The sequence below is a fragment of the Trachypithecus francoisi genome, unplaced genomic scaffold, assembly GCF_009764315.1.
Source record: "Trachypithecus francoisi isolate TF-2019V2 unplaced genomic scaffold, Tfra_2.0 Lachesis_group1, whole genome shotgun sequence".
Lineage (NCBI taxonomy): Eukaryota > Metazoa > Chordata > Mammalia > Primates > Cercopithecidae > Trachypithecus > Trachypithecus francoisi.
The window spans coordinates 152,371,860-152,388,485 of NW_022681454.1; the positions used below are offsets into that span (position 1 = coordinate 152,371,860).

The following is a 16,626-nucleotide window of genomic DNA, read 5'->3' on the forward strand; positions in this document are numbered from 1 at the left end:
ATAGTAGCTAACTTTTAATAAAATATAATTTATTGATTTTTGGTGTAGTATCAAAAATAATATCCACAGTTGTCTGAAAGGACCATTAAAATACTCCTCCCCTTTTCAACTATATTCATGAGAGGCCAAATTTTCTTTATGTACTTCAACAAAAATAATACATCAAAACAGATTGAATGCAGAAGTAGATATGAGAATCTAGCCATTATCTATTAAGCAAGACAGTTATGAAATATAAAACAGTGCTGCTCTTCTCAGATATTTTTTGTTTGGAAACATGTAGTTACTTTTCCTAAAATATGGTATTTATATTAATCAAATAGGTTTGTTACTATTGTTTTAAAACAAATTAATAAATATCCAAAAATCTCAGTTTTAATTTCTAACACTCTATATGTCATTAATAAAAAATGAAAATGGAGGTCACAGTGTAGATATAGCCCAAAGTCAACCACCTGTTACCACAAAGCCAAAATTTGGGTCATTTTGATTTCCCACCAACACTAGCTGTAAGCATCAACAAAACACAAAATCATAAAGATAAGCTTTATATCCTTGTCAACATGCATCAACGAAGTTAGACAATCAGCTACAGACAAGTAGCTTAAATAGCTCCAGCTGCTTTGACAAAGTGATGATGTATAACAGCCAGTCACAGAAAAAGTCACATACTTCCTCCTTTATTTTTTAAAAACTCTGTTGTAACTGCTCTGAGTGGGGATTCTTACCACCTTGGGCTGAGTTCTCCTGGTTTGTGAATTGTTCTTTTATGTGCAAAATAAACTTTTACCATTTTTCTAACTTCATGTAGTTTTAAATTTGACACTATGGATATATCCTAAATAAACAAAAGTCTTTGATGTCCACAACAATGTTTTAAAATATACTTTATTTTTTAGTGCAATTTTAGGTACGCAGCAAAATTGAGTGGAAGATAACAGAAATATTCCATATATTACCTGTCCTCAGACATGCAGAGCCTCCTCATTATCAACATCTGCCATCAGAGTGATGCATTTGTTCAACTGATGAACCTACATGGATACATCATTATCACCCAAAGTCAGTTTACAATGGGGTTTGCTCTTGGTGTTGTACCTTCTGTGGGTTTATAATTAAATATATTCACCATTACAGTATCATCCAGAACAGTTTCATTGTCCTAAAAATCCTTTGTGCTCTGCCTCGTCATCCCTCTCTCCTCCCTAACCCCTGGCAACCTCTGATCTTTTTACTGTTGCCATAATTTTGTCTTTTCCAGAATGTCATATAGTTGAAATCATACAGTAGGTAGCATTTTCAGATTGGTTTCTTTCACTTAGTAGTATGCATTTAAGATTCCTCTGTTTCTTTTCATAGCTTTTTGTAGCTTATTTCTTTTAGCTCTGAATAATATTCTATTGTCTGGATAAACACTTAGTTTGCATAGGCAAACAAAAAGTACCATTCTGGCTTAATTTGGGATGGGGCGTTGATGGGGTTGGCTAGTACTTAGTTATCTGGGTCGCCCAGGAGGTCAGGCAAAAATAGTACTAGAATTATTAGGAGGAAGAGGAGAAAAATCAAACCTAAAATATCTTTGGTTGTATGGCAGGGGTGGAAAGTAATGTTGTCGGGGACTGATGAAACCCCTGAAGGGTTATTAGATCCTGTTTCATGTAGGAATAAAAGGTGAACAGCTGCTAGGGCTGTAAAGATGAAGGTAAGATGAAATGGAAAGCGAAGAATCGTGTAAGGGTGGCTTTGTCAACTGAGAACCCACCTCAGATTTATTGCATTAGGTCAGTTCCAATATATGAGATGGCTGATAGTAGATTTGTAATTATTGTAGCACCTCAGAATGATGTCCGGCCTCATGGGAGCACGTAGCCTGTGAGTGCTGTCGCCATTGTTTTGAGTAGGAGGATGATGCCAATATTTCAGGTTTCTAGAAATGTAAATGATCCATAGCATAAACCTCAGCCAACATGTAAGAAGAGGCAGATAAAAAATATTGAAGAGCCATTAGCATGGAAATAGCAAACCATTCAGTCGAAGTTTACATCTCAGCTGATATGAGTGACTGAAGAGAAGGCAGTTGAGGTGTCTGATGTGTAGTTCATGGCCAAAAACAGTCTTGTAATGATTTGGAGGGTTAGGCAGGCACCTAAAAGTGAGCCGAAGTTTCATCATATAGAAATGTTAGACGATGTGGGAAGATCAATGAATAATTAATAATTTTTATTAGCGGCTGTGTTTTGTGGCTATTGGCCATTAGCCTTCTTATAGTTGAAATACAACAATGATTTTTCTTTTCTTTTTTTTTTTTTTTGAGGCGGAGTCTCGCTCTGTCGCCGGGACTGGAGTGCAGTGGCCAGATCTCAGCTCACTGCAAGCTCCGCCTCCCGGGTTTACGCCATTCTCCTGCCTCAGCCTCCCGAGTAGCTGGGACTACAGGCGCCCGCCATCTCGCCCGGCTAGTTTTTGTATTTTTAGTAGAGACGGGGTTTCACCGTGTTAGCCAGGATGGTCTCGATCTCCTGACCTTGTGATCCGCCCGTCTCGGCCTCCCAAAGTGCTGGGATTACAGGCTTGAGCCACCGCGCCCGGCCACAACAATGATTTTTCATGTCATTAGTCATGGTTATAGTCCATGTAGGAATAATGGCATATACTATATTTTTCTTAAGTGTCTTTTTGGTTATAGGGTTTGTAGGTTTCTCTTCAAAACCTTCTCCTATTTACGGAGGTCTACGGCTAATTATTAGTGGTGCTGTGGGTTGTGGTATTTTGTTGAATTTTGGTGGTGCTTTCATGGGGTTGATGGGTTTTTTTTTTCCATTTATTTGTGTCCTATGATGGTTGTTTATGGCTGTACCACGGCGATGGCTACTGAGGAGTATCCTGAAACGTGAAGGTTGAGTATTGACATCTGAGGAGCCTTATTATGAGAACTAATAATGGAGTTGATGCTGGTTCTGGGAATAGTTGAGCAAGATAGAGTGAGGATTATGATTGATTTTAATAGCACAAAGGGTTGGATGATTTTTGAGGGTGGGGGGCAGGGTTGTTGCGTGAAGATTCGTATATGTGGCTGCCTTGTGCAGTTATGAGTGCTGATTAATGGTAGTTGCTGGTAGATCATTATTTGCTAGTATTATGTTGTGATTCAAATTACTCGGGATGATAGATTAGATAATTAGGAGTAGGGTTAGAAGAGATGGGATAAAAAAAAGAAAATAGAGTTTAAGCCGTTCTGAGTAGATATAGTAATGGAGGCTGAAATTTGGGTTGTGTAATGGTCTTCGGTATAGACTTTTCTAGTCAAATTAGGTCTAGTAGAAGTGAAGCCAGATTTTGGCTCGTGGATACGCCTGAGTGGGGGGTTGTATGGTGAATTGTGGCTGAATAAAATCCTAGTATGTTGGAGAAGTCGAATGTCTGTAATGGGTATTTTGGTTTAAGGCTATTAGTTATGAGATTAAGCTCCATTGCTAGTGAGAAGCCTAAGAGGGTCACACCTGGAGCTGTGAGCTTCAGGTGGAGTGGTATGGTTGTTTGGCGGATGAAGCAGGAATAACACTGTTGGTGATGAGGCATCCGGTGAATATGCTGCCGATTGTTAGGTGCTTAATTGAGTTAATTAGGAAGGGGTTATTTTCATTAATAGCAGCCACAGTTGTGAAGCAAGGTTGTCCTATAAGAGCGAAAATAATATGGGTATTATGAACAGCTGTCAACGAACTGGCAATAAGAGTAATATAAAGGGCTCAGGCATTGGTGTATGAATGTGTTTGAGGTTTCAATGATGAGGCCTTAGAGTAAAAGCCTGTGAGGAAAGGCGTGCCTGTAAGCGCAAGGCTGCCAATAATAAAGGAGGAGGAAGTAAGGGGTAAAGTCTTGAACAGCCCTCCTATTTTTCAGATGTCTTGCTCATCATTGAGGCTATGGATGATGAACCCTGAACATATAAATAATATACCTTTAGGTCGCGGCGGAGTGGGCTCTCACGTGGAGGCGGGGAAATTTCGCCCACCGGAATGATCACTAAGACACACAAAGAAGACCCTGGGCTCCCAGAGAAGGAAAAGAAGAAGAAAGTGGTCAAAGAACCAGAGACTCAATACTCCATTGTAAACAATGATGCTTACTTTGCCGATGTTTCTTCTATAAGAGCCACGTCCCCCTCTAAGAGTGTGGTCCATGGGCAGGCACCTGAGATGCCTCTAGTGAAGAAAAAGAAGAAGAAAAAGACGGGTCTCAGCACCCTTTGCGAGGGGCATGTAGAACCTGAGACAATGCTGCATGCCAGAGGGACAGAGAAGTCACCCAGCCCCAGGAAGCAGGTGCGTGGCCACTTGGAGTTCCTTAGTGGGGAGAAGAAAAAGAAGTCACCTCTGGCCATGTCCCATGCCTCTGGGGTGAAAACCTCCCCAGACCCTAGACAGAGTGAGGAGGAAACCAGAGTTGGCAAGAAGCTCAAAAAACACAAGAAGGAGAAAAAGGGGGCCCGGGATCCCACAGCCTTCTCAGTCCAGGACCCTTGGTTCTGCGAGGCCAGGGAGGCCAGGGATGTTGCGGACACTTGCTCAGTGGGAAAGAAGGATGAGGGACAGGCAGCCTTGGGGCAGAAACGGAAGCGGAAGAGCCCCAGAGAACACAACGGGAAGGTGAAGAAGAAAAAAAAAATCCACCAGGAGGAAGACACCCTCCCAGGCCACTCCAAGCCCTCCCAGTCCATGGAGAGCCGCCCTAGGAAAGGAAGAAAAAAGAAGCCAGTCAAAGTTGAGGCTCCGGAATACATCCCCATAAGTGATGACCCTAAGGCCTCCGCAAAGAAAAAGATGAAGTCCAAGAAGAAGGTAGAGCAGTCGGTCATCCAGGAGCCAGCTCTCAAAAGGAAGAGGAAGAAGAAGAGGAAAGAGAGTGGGGTAGCAGGAGACCCTTTGGAAGGAGGAAACAGACACGGACTTAGAGGTGGTGTTAGGAAAGAAAGGCAACATGGACGAGGCGCACATAGACCAGGTGAGGCGAAAGGCCTTGCAAGAAGAGATTGATCGTGAGGCAAAACGGAAGCTTCTGAAACCAGGAAGTGGACGGGAACGCAGTTTGGCCAGTGGGATACTGCTGGTTTTGAGAACGAAGACCAGAAACTGAAATTTCTCAGACTTATGGGTGGCTTCAAAAACCTGTCCCCTCCGTTCAACCACGCCCCCAGCACAACTGCAAGGCCCAACATGGCCCTCAGCAAGAAGGCCGCTGACAGCCTGCAGCAGAATCTGCAGCGGGTCTACGACCGGGCCATGAGCTGGAAGTACAGCCGCGGAGCCGGCCTTGGCTTCTCCACTGCCCCCAACAAGATCTTTTACATTGACAGGAACGCTTCCAAGTCAGTCAAGCTGGAAGATTAAACTCGAGATTTTTGTCCCCCCAAAACTGCCACAATTGCTTTATTACATTTATGCTGGAGATTATAAATTTCTTTTTGTGAAAAATCAGATCTTGGTGATGACCTCCAGCAGCAGGATATAAATAACTCCCATAAGCTTAGCGTTCCAGTAATGGAACACTAGGCATAAATGGTTTATTCAGTTGTGCAAATGAAAGCCATCTAACAGTTGGCTCACATTGAACACCTGTGGAGATTAAGGACAAGGACAACTGGCCGGGCGCGGTGGCTCAAGCCTGTAATCCCAGCACTTTGGGAGGCCGAGACGGGCGGATCACGAGGTCAGGAGATCGAGACCATCCTGGCGAACACGGTGAAACCCCGTCTCTACTAAAAATACAAAAACTAGCCGGGCGACGTGGCGGGCGCCTGTAGTCCCAGCTACTCGGGAGGCTGAGGCAGGAGAATGGCGTAAACCCGGGAGGCGGAGCTTGCAGTGAGCTGAGATCCGGCCACTGCACTCCAGCCTGGGCTACAGAGCGAGACTCCGCCTCAAAAAAAAAAAAAAAAAAAAAAAAAAAAAAAGGACAAGGACAACTATCTTGATGGGCTTGGATGAACTGGGGTGGGGCAGCTCATATTTCGGGAGCCAGGAGAATGAGTGAGTGGCTAAAACCTCCTGTTTTCTGTGTTAAACGTTCCGTCCCTGTTTGAGACATCGGTATGTACAGTTAACCTTTGTTGAGTGTTTAGCAGGTGCTAGGCAAATACTAGTGTTTTCCATAATGTATTTAATCTTCATAATTATGAAATGGGTGCTATTATTAGCCCCATCTTATAGATGAGGCAAGTGAGGTTCAGGGATAAAGTAATAAAATTGCCTGGGGTCACCCAGCCACTAAAATAATAATAATAATAATATACCTTTAACAAAGGCATGGGCGCAGATGTGAAGGAATGCTAGGTGTGGCTGATTAATGCCAATTGTGACTATTATAAGGCCTAGATGGCTTGAGATGGAGAATGTTATGATTTTTTGGATATCATTTTGCATTAGAGCACAGATTACTGTGAATAAGGTAGTAATAGCTACCAGACGTAATGTAAAGGTTTGGATTTATAGGTTAGTTTCTATTAAAGGGTAGAAGCGGATGAGCAGGAAAACTCCTGCTGCAACTATAGTGCTGGAGTGAAGTAGGGCTGAGACTGGGGCTGGGCCTTCTATGGCAGATGGAAGTCAGGGATGGAGGCCGAATTGAGCTGACTTTTCTGCTGCTGCTAAGAGAAGGCTAATTAATGGAAGGAGTTGGGGGTGAGGTCTAGAATAAATGTTTGTTAAAATTCTCATGTGTTGGAGGACAGGAACGATGCTGTAGCTAAAATAAAGCCAGTATCACCGATGAGGTTGTACAGGACTGCTTGGAGGGCTGCTGTATTAGCATCTGCTCTGCCATACCATCAGAATTAGTCATTCTTACTAATTAGTAAGAAAGACTTGATTCCCACACCTTCCCATCCAATAAAGAGCTAAAAGAGGTTGTTGGCAGTAACCAGAATTAATATAGTGATGAAGAAAATAAGTACTTGAAAAATTGATGAATGTTAGGGTCTGAATTTATGTATCATATTGAGAATTCTACAATAGATCAGGTAATGAGTAGTGCTACTGGGAAAAATTTTGTGGAGAAGTAGGCTAGTTTGAAGCTTAGTGAGCATTTGAGAGTCTGGATCGTCATTCAATATCAGTTTGAGATAATGGCTTCTTGGTCTGTGCATATAAACATTGTTGTTGGGATGAGGCTAATGATGAAGGCACGTGCGATAGATGTTTTTACATAATTTGGGTATGAGCCTATTTTGCAGGAGTTGGCTAAGGTAACAGTAATCGGTAGGATTAAGGGGATTAGGGCTGTTATAGCCATGGAAGATACATGTTTGTTACTTTTATTTGGAGTTACATCACTGTTTTTGGTTCCTAAGACCAACGGACAACTCTAATCCTTTTAAAGTTGAGAAAGCCACGTTGTTAAACATCGGGGCATGAGTTAGCAATTCTTGCATACTTTCTTGGTAGGTAAGAAGTTGCAGGCTTCTATTGCTAGATCCACAATCTAATGTTTTGGGTAAACTATAGCTACAGCATGCAAACCACATAATAATTTTAGGGTTTAAGGATAATAGAAAGATAGGCACAATATGTATAAGTATTAATGTGTTTTCTCATGTAAAGGAAGGTTTCATACTGTTAATATAATATGAAAGTGTCCCTCATTGTGTTGTGATTAGCATATACAGGGAGTAAAGGGCTATAATTAGTATATTAAGTCCTATAAGCATAATAGTGATATTTGATCAGGAGAATAAGGCCATAGTCACAAAGAGTTCTACTAGATTAATGGTAGGGGGTAAGGCAAGGCTGGTAAGATTTGCCAGAAGTCATCAAGAGGCTATTAGTGGGAGCAGTGTTTGAAGACCTCGGGTAAGCAATATGGTTCGGCTATGGACTCGCTTGCAGTTTGAATTTGCTAGGCAGAAGAGTAAGGATGAAGTGAGTCCATGAGCAATTATAAGGGTGATTGCATCTACAAAGCTTCAAGGGGTCTGAATGAGGATAGCCATAATAACAAGTGTTATGTGGCTTATGGAGGAGTAGGCAATAAGTGATTTCAGATTGGTTTTTGTCAGAGACAAATAGAGATTGTCATAACTATTCCTCATAGGAACAACATGAGGAAAGGGTAGGCTATATGTTCTGTTACGGGGTTGAGGATAAGAGTAAGCCGTATTACACCGTACCTGCCTAGCTTTAGGAGTACTGCTGCAAGTACTATTGAGTTGGCAATAGGGGTTTCTACATGGGCTTTGGGGAGTCATAGGTGAAGTTCATATAGAGGAATTTTTACTATGAAGGCCATGATACATACTAGTCATGTAAGATTATTGGATCAGGAGGTTAATAGCTCTTGGATAGTAAGTATTACTACTAGCATATTTAGCGAACCTGAGGTATTTTGAGTATAAACAAGTGTTACAAGTAAAGGAAGGGATCCTACTAGTGTGTAAAATAAGAAGTATGAGCTTGCATTGAGGCGTTCTGGTTGGTTGCCTCAGTGAGTGATGATAATTAGGGTAGGAACTAGTGTGGCTTCAAAGAGGATATAAAATATAATTAGTTCTGTGGCGGTGAATGCCATGATTAAAAATGTCTGTAGGGAGATCAATATAGAAATATGTAACTTTTTTCATGGGGGTGATTCATTGGACAGGTGATAATGGCTTGCTAGAATTATAAGAGGCAGTAGTCAGGCTGTTAAGATTAGAAGGGGTGATGTCAGCAGGTCAGAAAAGATTAATGAGAAGTTGGATGAGTATTGCCAAATTGGTTAAAAAATAGTAGGCTGATGAGGCTGATGAGTAGGCTGTGGATAACCATGTTGATTCAGATTATAGAATTTTTAGAGAATCATATCATCAGTAACAGTATAATTGTTGGAATAATAATTTTTAGCATTGAAGTAAACTTAGATTTTGTATGCAATCTAGGCCATATGCACTGGAGATTGAAACTTGTAAGGCAAGGCCCACTGCGGCTTCGCAGGCAGCAAATACTAGGAGGATAATGGGTATTATGGATGCTAGAGTGAAATCTATATTTAAAGTTATAAGAGTATTTATGGTATATTTTGATAGTATTATGCCTTCTAGGCATAATAGGGATGATATTAGGTGGGATTGATAGACTAACACTCCTAGCCGTGACATGGTGTATGCTAATATAATAATGATATTAATAGAGGTCATTTGGTAAATATGGTCTATCATAATCTAATGAGACAAAATCATTTATTTTGACTTAAACTATTTACCAATTCAACTCAGTCTAACCCTTTTGGGGTTCATTCATAAGTCAAGTCTAGGATTGAAATGGTAACTAGTGGAAGGGCTCTGCTGATTATTAGTGTCAGGTTGGTTGTTTGAAGGGCTCATGGCAGGGGTAGTAGTACAGCAATCTCTAAGTCTAAGAGGAGGAATGTGATGTCTCCTAGGAAGAATATTATGGAAAAGGAGAGGCCGGTGGAGGTTATTGGGTCAAATCCACACATAGGGGTTGGATTTTTCTGTATAAATATTAAGTTGTGGAAGCCAAAATGCTATTATTAGTAGTAATAGGGTGAGTAAGGTGCTGGTTACTAGGGCTAGTGTCAGGTTGATTACTCTCTTTCCCATAATATTGAAAGTAATTGATTAGAAGTCAATGGTACTGCTTATACTAAAAGAGTAGGATCCTCATTAGTAGACAGAGATGTATAAGAATAGCCATACTACATCTACAAAGTGTCAATATCAGGCGGCAGCTTCAAAGCCAAAGGGGTGGTTGGATGTAAAGTGGAATTTTAACTGGTGGAGGAGGCAGATAGTGAGAAATGTTGATCCAATAATAACGTGAAGTCCATGAAAGCCTGCGCCTATGAAGAATGTTGAGCCATAGATTCCATCAGAGATAGTAAACGGGGCCTCAAAATAATCTGAGACTTGTAGAAGGGTCAAGTAAATTCCTAAGGTAATTGTGATGGATAGTACTTGAAGTATCTGCTTTCGACTACTTTCTGTCAGGCTGTGGTGAGCCCAAGTAATTGAAACTTGTGATGTAAGTAACACAGATGTATTCAGGAGAGGGACTTCTAAGGAGTTGAGGGGAAAAATGCCTGCTGGGGGTCAATGTCCCTCTAATTCTGGAGTGGGGATAGACTAGAGTGGTAGAATACCCAGAAGAAACCAGCAAAAAAGAATACTTCTGAGATAATGAATAGAATTATTCCATATCGGAGGCCTTTTTGGACGATTGACGTGTGGGGGCCTTGAAATATACTTTCCTGGAGAATGTCATGTCATCACTGGTATATAGTTAGTGTGTTGGTTAGTAGGCCTAGGGTTAAAAGGATGATATAGTTAAAGTGAAATCACATGGCCAGGCCAGATGTTATTAGGAGAGGTGAGAGAGCTCCTGTTAGTGGTCAGGGGCTAGGTTTGACTATATGGTAGGCATGTGTTTGGTGGGTCATTATGTGTTGTCATATAGATAAAGGCTTACAAGTAGTGTAAAGACATAGGCCTGAATAAGAGCTACAGCGAATTTGAGGATGTTCAGTAGGATTAGAATAATGAAGGGGATTGAAGCTGTGGGAAGACTGACAGTTGACAGTACTAGTGTAGTTCCTCAGATATAAATTCATTAGTAGGTGTCTGGCTGTAATGTTGGCTGTTAACTGCATAGCTAATGCCATTGGTTGAATGAATAGGCTAGTAGTTTCAATGATCACTAGCACAGAGAAAAGTGGTATAGGTGTGCCTTGTGATAAAAAGTGAGCTAAGGAGGTTTTCATCTTAAAGCGGAAGTTATAATTACTACACCTGCTCATCAGGGGATTGCTATACCTAGATTTATTGATAATTGGGTAGTTGGTGTAAATGAATGGGGTAGAAGCCTGAGGAGATTGGTTGAGGCAATGAAGAGAATTAGGGAGATCAGTATAAGGGATCAGGTTTGTTGTTTAATGTTATGGGTACTTATTAATTGTTTTAGTACAAGTTGAATTAGTCACTGTTGAATGGAAACCAATTGGTTACTAATTAGATGACTGGAGGTTGGAAATAGTAGGGTGGGAAATAAAATGATTAATACTACTGTGGGTAGGCCTAGAATTGTCGGGGTAGTAAAAGGGGTGAATAGATTTTCGTCAATTTTAATTCTCAGGGGGCTTTATGTTTTTGCATTTTGATTCTTTTTGGTATAGGAGATGTATAATGAAATTTAATAATTTTAACTGAATAATGGAGAATAAAGTTATGGTTGTTGACAAGATGACAATGGATCATGTGGAAGTATCTAGTTGAGGCATTCACTGCAGAGAGGTGTAGATCCCCTCAGTCTTTAACTTAAAAGGTTAATGCTAGATAGCTTTACAGTGATGTTATAGTGTGGATGTGGATCAGGTTTCGAAGCATTTTAAGGGAGTTAATTCTAGGACAATAGGTATAACACTGTGGTTGGACCCACAAATTTCTGAGCACTGTCCATAGTAAAGGCCTGGTTATATAGCAGTTAGGGTGGTTTTGTAATGCCCAGACCGTTTATTCCCCGAAGAAGACCACCAGAGCCCAGAGTCAAAGCCAAGCGGCAAGGATCTTTAATGCAAGTTCGAACTTGGTCCCTCCGTTTTACACATACAAGAGGGCCCGGAACAATGCATGCGCTTGCTTTTTATAGCTCAAGGAAAACAGGACTTGTAAAGTTGCAGAGGAATGAGGGAATTCTCTAGGTTACAGCATTACAATTGGTTAACATTTTAAGTTTATATATTTAGCAGTTTTTTTATTGGTTCCTGCGCTTTCACAAACGGCTGTGTTCTTATCGGGGACTTTCCAGGTGGTGTCTTTCTAAAGTTGAGATATATGGTAGTCTTTGAACTGAAAGATATATTGGTGGGGAGACATATGGTGGGATGTGCCCAGGAAGTTGAGAAACATATGGAGGGGAGACATATGGTGGGATGTGTTTATACGGGGCTCCGGAAGTTGAGAGATATATGGCAAGCACTGGTAATTAGAACAGAAAAAGAACAAGACAGGGACTTTTACAATTCTTGTCTATACAACGTCAGGAATCTATAGATAACATAATCAGTTAGGTCCGGGGTCAACTTTTAACTAGGCTCAAGGTGCCGCCCGGGCTGTCTGCCTGTGAATTTCATTTGATCTCTTTCAGTTTGATTTAGGCATCTGGGGATTGCATCTATTTTCAGGCCCAGTGAGGGGATAGTTCATGAGTGCAGGATGTCTTCAGATGAGATTAATATATGGATAGTGATATCTATTGGGAGAATTGTTTGGTTATCAACTTCGAGGAGTTGAAGTTCTCCTGGCTTTAAGTCTGCTGTTGGAATTATATAAGAATCGAAGCTTAATTCTTCACAGTCTGTACATTCATAGCTTCAATATTATTGGTGGCCAATTGATTTGATGGTAAGAGAAGGGTTGTTAGTTATTTACAGAATACATAGGGATGGGAGGGCAATTAAAATTAAGATAATGGCAGGTAAAATAGTTCACACAGTCTCGATTTCTTGGGCATCTATGGTGCTAGTATGAGTTAATTTTGTTGTGAGTATTAGGGAAATAATGTATAGGACTAGGGAACTAATTAGGAAAATAATTATAAGAGCGTGCTCATGGAAAGGGAGTAGTTCTTCTATAATAGGGGATGTAGAGTCTTGAAGGCCTAATTGAACTGCATGAGCCATCAAGACATGTAGGATTTAACCTATAAAGTAACTTTAACGAAGTTATGTAATAATGTTACTAATATCTTATCGAGAGAGTCATAAGGGTTAGGGGACTGGCTTGAAACCTGTTTCTGGAGTTTTGATTCCTTCCTTTCTCATTTAGGTTTTCACATAGATTGGGTCTTCGAATGTGTGGTAAGGTGGTGGACAGTCGTAAAGTCACTTTAAATTAGTAGATGATTGTGTAATTGCTAGTACTTTTCATTTTGAAACAAAGGCTTCTCGGATCATAACGATTATTAGTATAACTGCTGTTAGTGAGATAAATGAGCCTATGGATGAGATAATATTGCACATGGCATACGCATTAAGGTAATTGGAATAACGTCGAGGCATACCCGATAGGCTGAGGAAGTGCTGTGGAAAAAAGGTTAAATTGGCCAGGCGCGGTGGCTCACGCCTGTAATCCCAGAACTTTGGGAGGCCGAGGAGGGCGGCTCACGAGGTCAGGAGATGGAGACCATCCTGGCTAACATGGTGAAACCCCGTCTCTACTAAAAATACAAAAGATTAGCCAGGCGAGGTGGCGGGCGCCTATAGTCCCAGCTACTCGGGAGGCTGAGGCAGGAGAATGGAGTGAACCCGGGAGGCGGAGCTTGCAGTGAGCCGAGATCGTGCCACCGCACTCCAGCCTGGGGGACAGAGCGAGACTCCGTCTCAAAAAAAAAAAAAAAAAAAAAAAAAATTAGCACGTATGAATATAATGATGAAGTGGATTTTAGCGTAGGTCTGCTTAAGTGTAAAACCTGAAAATAAAGGGAATCAGTGTACAAAGCCCCCTGTAATGGCAAATACTGCTCCTATTGATAGAACGTAGTGGAAATGGGATACAGCATAGTAAGTGTTGTGTAAGACAATATCTAGTGCTGAATTAGCTAGTACGATGCTGGTAAAACCTCCTACTCTGGAAAGGAAAATGAATCCTAGGGCTCAGAATATTGTGGGAGATCATTTGACGTTTCTGTGGTGCAGGGCACCTAATCAGCTAAAGACCTTGATACCAGTAGGGATGGCAATAATTATGGTAGGGAAGGTGAAGTATGCTCGTGTGTCTATGTCTTTTCCTACTGTGAATATATGGTAAGCCCATATGATCGATCCTACGACGCCAATTAATATCGTGGCTCCTACTATGCCCATGTACACAAATGGTTCCTTTTTTCCATAATAATATGTTAGGATGCGGGAGATTATCGCGAAGCCTTGTAGGATAAGGATATAGACTTCAGGGTGACCAAAGAATCAGAATAAATGTTGGTACAAGATGGGGTCACCCCCACAAGCAGGGTCAAAAAAAGTAGTGTTGAGGGTACGGTCAGTTAACAGTATAGTAATGCCGGCGGCTAGGACTAGGAGGGAAAGGAGCAGAAGAACTGCCATAATGAGGACTGATTAGACGAAAAGGCGTGTTTGATACTGAGATATGGTTGGGGGTTTTATGTTAATAATTGTGGTAATAAAATTAATGACCCCTAAAATAGAAAAAACACCTGCTAAGTGGGACGGGAAGATGGTCAGAGCCACAGAGGATCCTGCATGTGCTAGGTTTCCTGCTAAAGGGGGACGGACGAACTGTCCAGCTGGTTCCAGCTTCAGCTTCTACTATTGAAGACGCAAGTAGGAGTAGAAAAGATAGGGGGAGAAGTCAGAAAATCATATTATTTATTCAGGGGGATGCCATGTCCAGTCAACCAATGGTCAGAGGGACTAGCCAGTTGCCGGAAACCCCAATCATGATTACCGTAAATAAAATTATAACGAATGTGTGGGCGGTAACAATAACATTGTAGATCTGATCATCTCCTAGCAGAGTTCCTGGTTGGCCTAGTTCTGCTCGAATTAGAAGGCTTAAGGCGGTGCCTACTATCCCCACTCATGCGCCATAGCAGGTATAGTGTTCCTATATCTTCGTGGTTAGTTGAAAACAATCAGTGATTGATGAACGTAAGTGGGGAAAAGGTAAAATGGCTGAGTAAGCATTAGACTGTAAATCTAAAGACAGAGGTCAAAGCTTCTTTTTAGCAGCCCTGAGGTGATTTCTCATGTTGAATTGCAAATTCAAAGGAGCAGCTTCAATCCTGCTGGGTCTTCTCTGCCTTTCTCCCCCAACGCCGGCGGGGGTAGATTGAAGCCAGTTGATTAGAGTGCTTAGCCGTTAACTAAATTTTATTCATGGGTTTGAATTCCATATATCTAGTAAGGGCTTAGCTTAATCAAAGCCATTGATTTGCATTCAATTGATGCAGAATAGCATCTTGCCATCTTTAGATCTGTTACAGAAATTAAGAGTAACTTACTTACTAAGGATTTGAAGGTCCTCGGTCTTATTTAACCTAAATTTCTAAGTTATATTTAATATTAATGGAGAGATGGGTAAGAGGAGGGTAAAAGAGATGACAAGCTGGGGGAAGAGCAGTATGGGTTCTGTGTTTTCAAATTGTCATTTTATTTTCATATTGTTAGATGAGGGGAATAGTGTTACTGAGAAGGAATAGACCAGGCGTATGTAAAAGTACAGGTTGAGTAGGGTTATGATAGCTATAATGATTGGAGTAATAAGGCTATTGTTTTCTGTAAATTCTTGAATGGTGATTCATTAAGGCAGGAACCCTGTTAATGGGGATAAACCTCCTAAGGATAGTAGAATTAGTGGAATTAAGGGTGTCAACCATGTTCATTTGTTTCAGGTGTGAAATAATGATAGCTTTGTGGTGCTTATACTCAGGTTGAGTGCTGGAAATGCGGTTGTTGTTAAGATAAGGTAAATAATCAGGTTTAGGGTGGTAATGTTTGGGTTATAAATTAATACTGCTATTATTCATCCTATGTGGGTGACTAAGGAGTGGGCTAGGATTTTACGCAGTTGTTTGGTTAAGTTCCCCTCAACCACCCACTATAATGCATAGGATTGTGTTAGGGGGATGTTCGTGTTTGTTGATGAAAAACTTTGAAACATAATGGAGATAAGAGCTACTTTTTGTCATGTGAGGAGAAGTATACCAGACATTAAAGAGATTCCTTGGGTTATCACTGAGACTCAGAAGTGAAAGGGAATATTCCTAGTTTTATTACTAGGGCCACTATTATTATTAAGGATAAGAATTGATTGATAGTGTTTATTATTGTTTGTTGTCTGGAGAACAGGTTATTGGAAAGGATACCTGTCATGAGAATTATAGATGTGGTTGCTTGTGTAGGGAAATATTTGGTGGCTGCTTCTGTGGAGCGGGGATTTATTTTTTTAATTAAGATTGGGGTAAGGGCTAGTATGTTTATTTCTAGCCCTGTTCGGATGAGAAATCCGTGTGAGCATAGCATTGTGATATGAGTTCCTGTGAAAATGGGGTGAGGGAAATAATAAGTTGAGCTAAGGGGTACGGGAAGGGTATAACCAACATTTTCGGTGTATGGGCCCAATAGCTTATTTAGCTGACCTTAATCTAGGATGTGGTGTGATAGGTAGCACAGAGAATTTTGGATTCTCAGGGGTAGGCTAGATTCCTATAGTTCTAGAAATTAGAGGATTTTAACCTCTATTGTTTACTCTATCAAAGTAATTCTTTTGTCTGACATATTTCCTATGTTTAGGGTGGGATGGTGGAAATTAGAACAAGCATTGAGATATATGCAAAATGCTAGTGTAAGTGGTAGAAAGTTTTTTCATAAAAGATGTGAGTTGGTCACAGTGGAATTGAGGGTATGCCATTCAAATTCATAAAAATAGAGTGGTTAAAAGAAGGGTCTTGGTAATGAAATTTGTGGTATAGAGTTCTGGTGAGTATATAGTGTGTAGTACTCCTAGGAAAATAGCAGTAGTTAGGGCATTTATTATGATAATATTCATATATTCTGCTATAAAGAAGAGGGCAAATGAGCCTGTGGCGTATTCAATGTTGAAGCCTGAGACTAACTCTG

General features: G+C 40.9%; 2 pseudogenes across 1 annotated transcript; one reads left to right on the top strand and one right to left on the bottom strand.

Annotated features, from left to right (window-relative positions):
- The first annotated feature begins 3,972 nt into the window (after window positions 1–3,972).
- On the top strand, window positions 3,973–5,629 carry LOC117086064 (annotated as a pseudogene). The gene has a single exon (XR_004438194.1). The product of XR_004438194.1 is annotated as a lysine-rich nucleolar protein 1-like (transcript).
- A 5,729-nt stretch (window positions 5,630–11,358) lies between these two features.
- LOC117084965 lies at window positions 11,359–13,127 on the bottom strand (annotated as a pseudogene).
- Window positions 13,128–16,626: the final 3,499 nt, after the last annotated feature.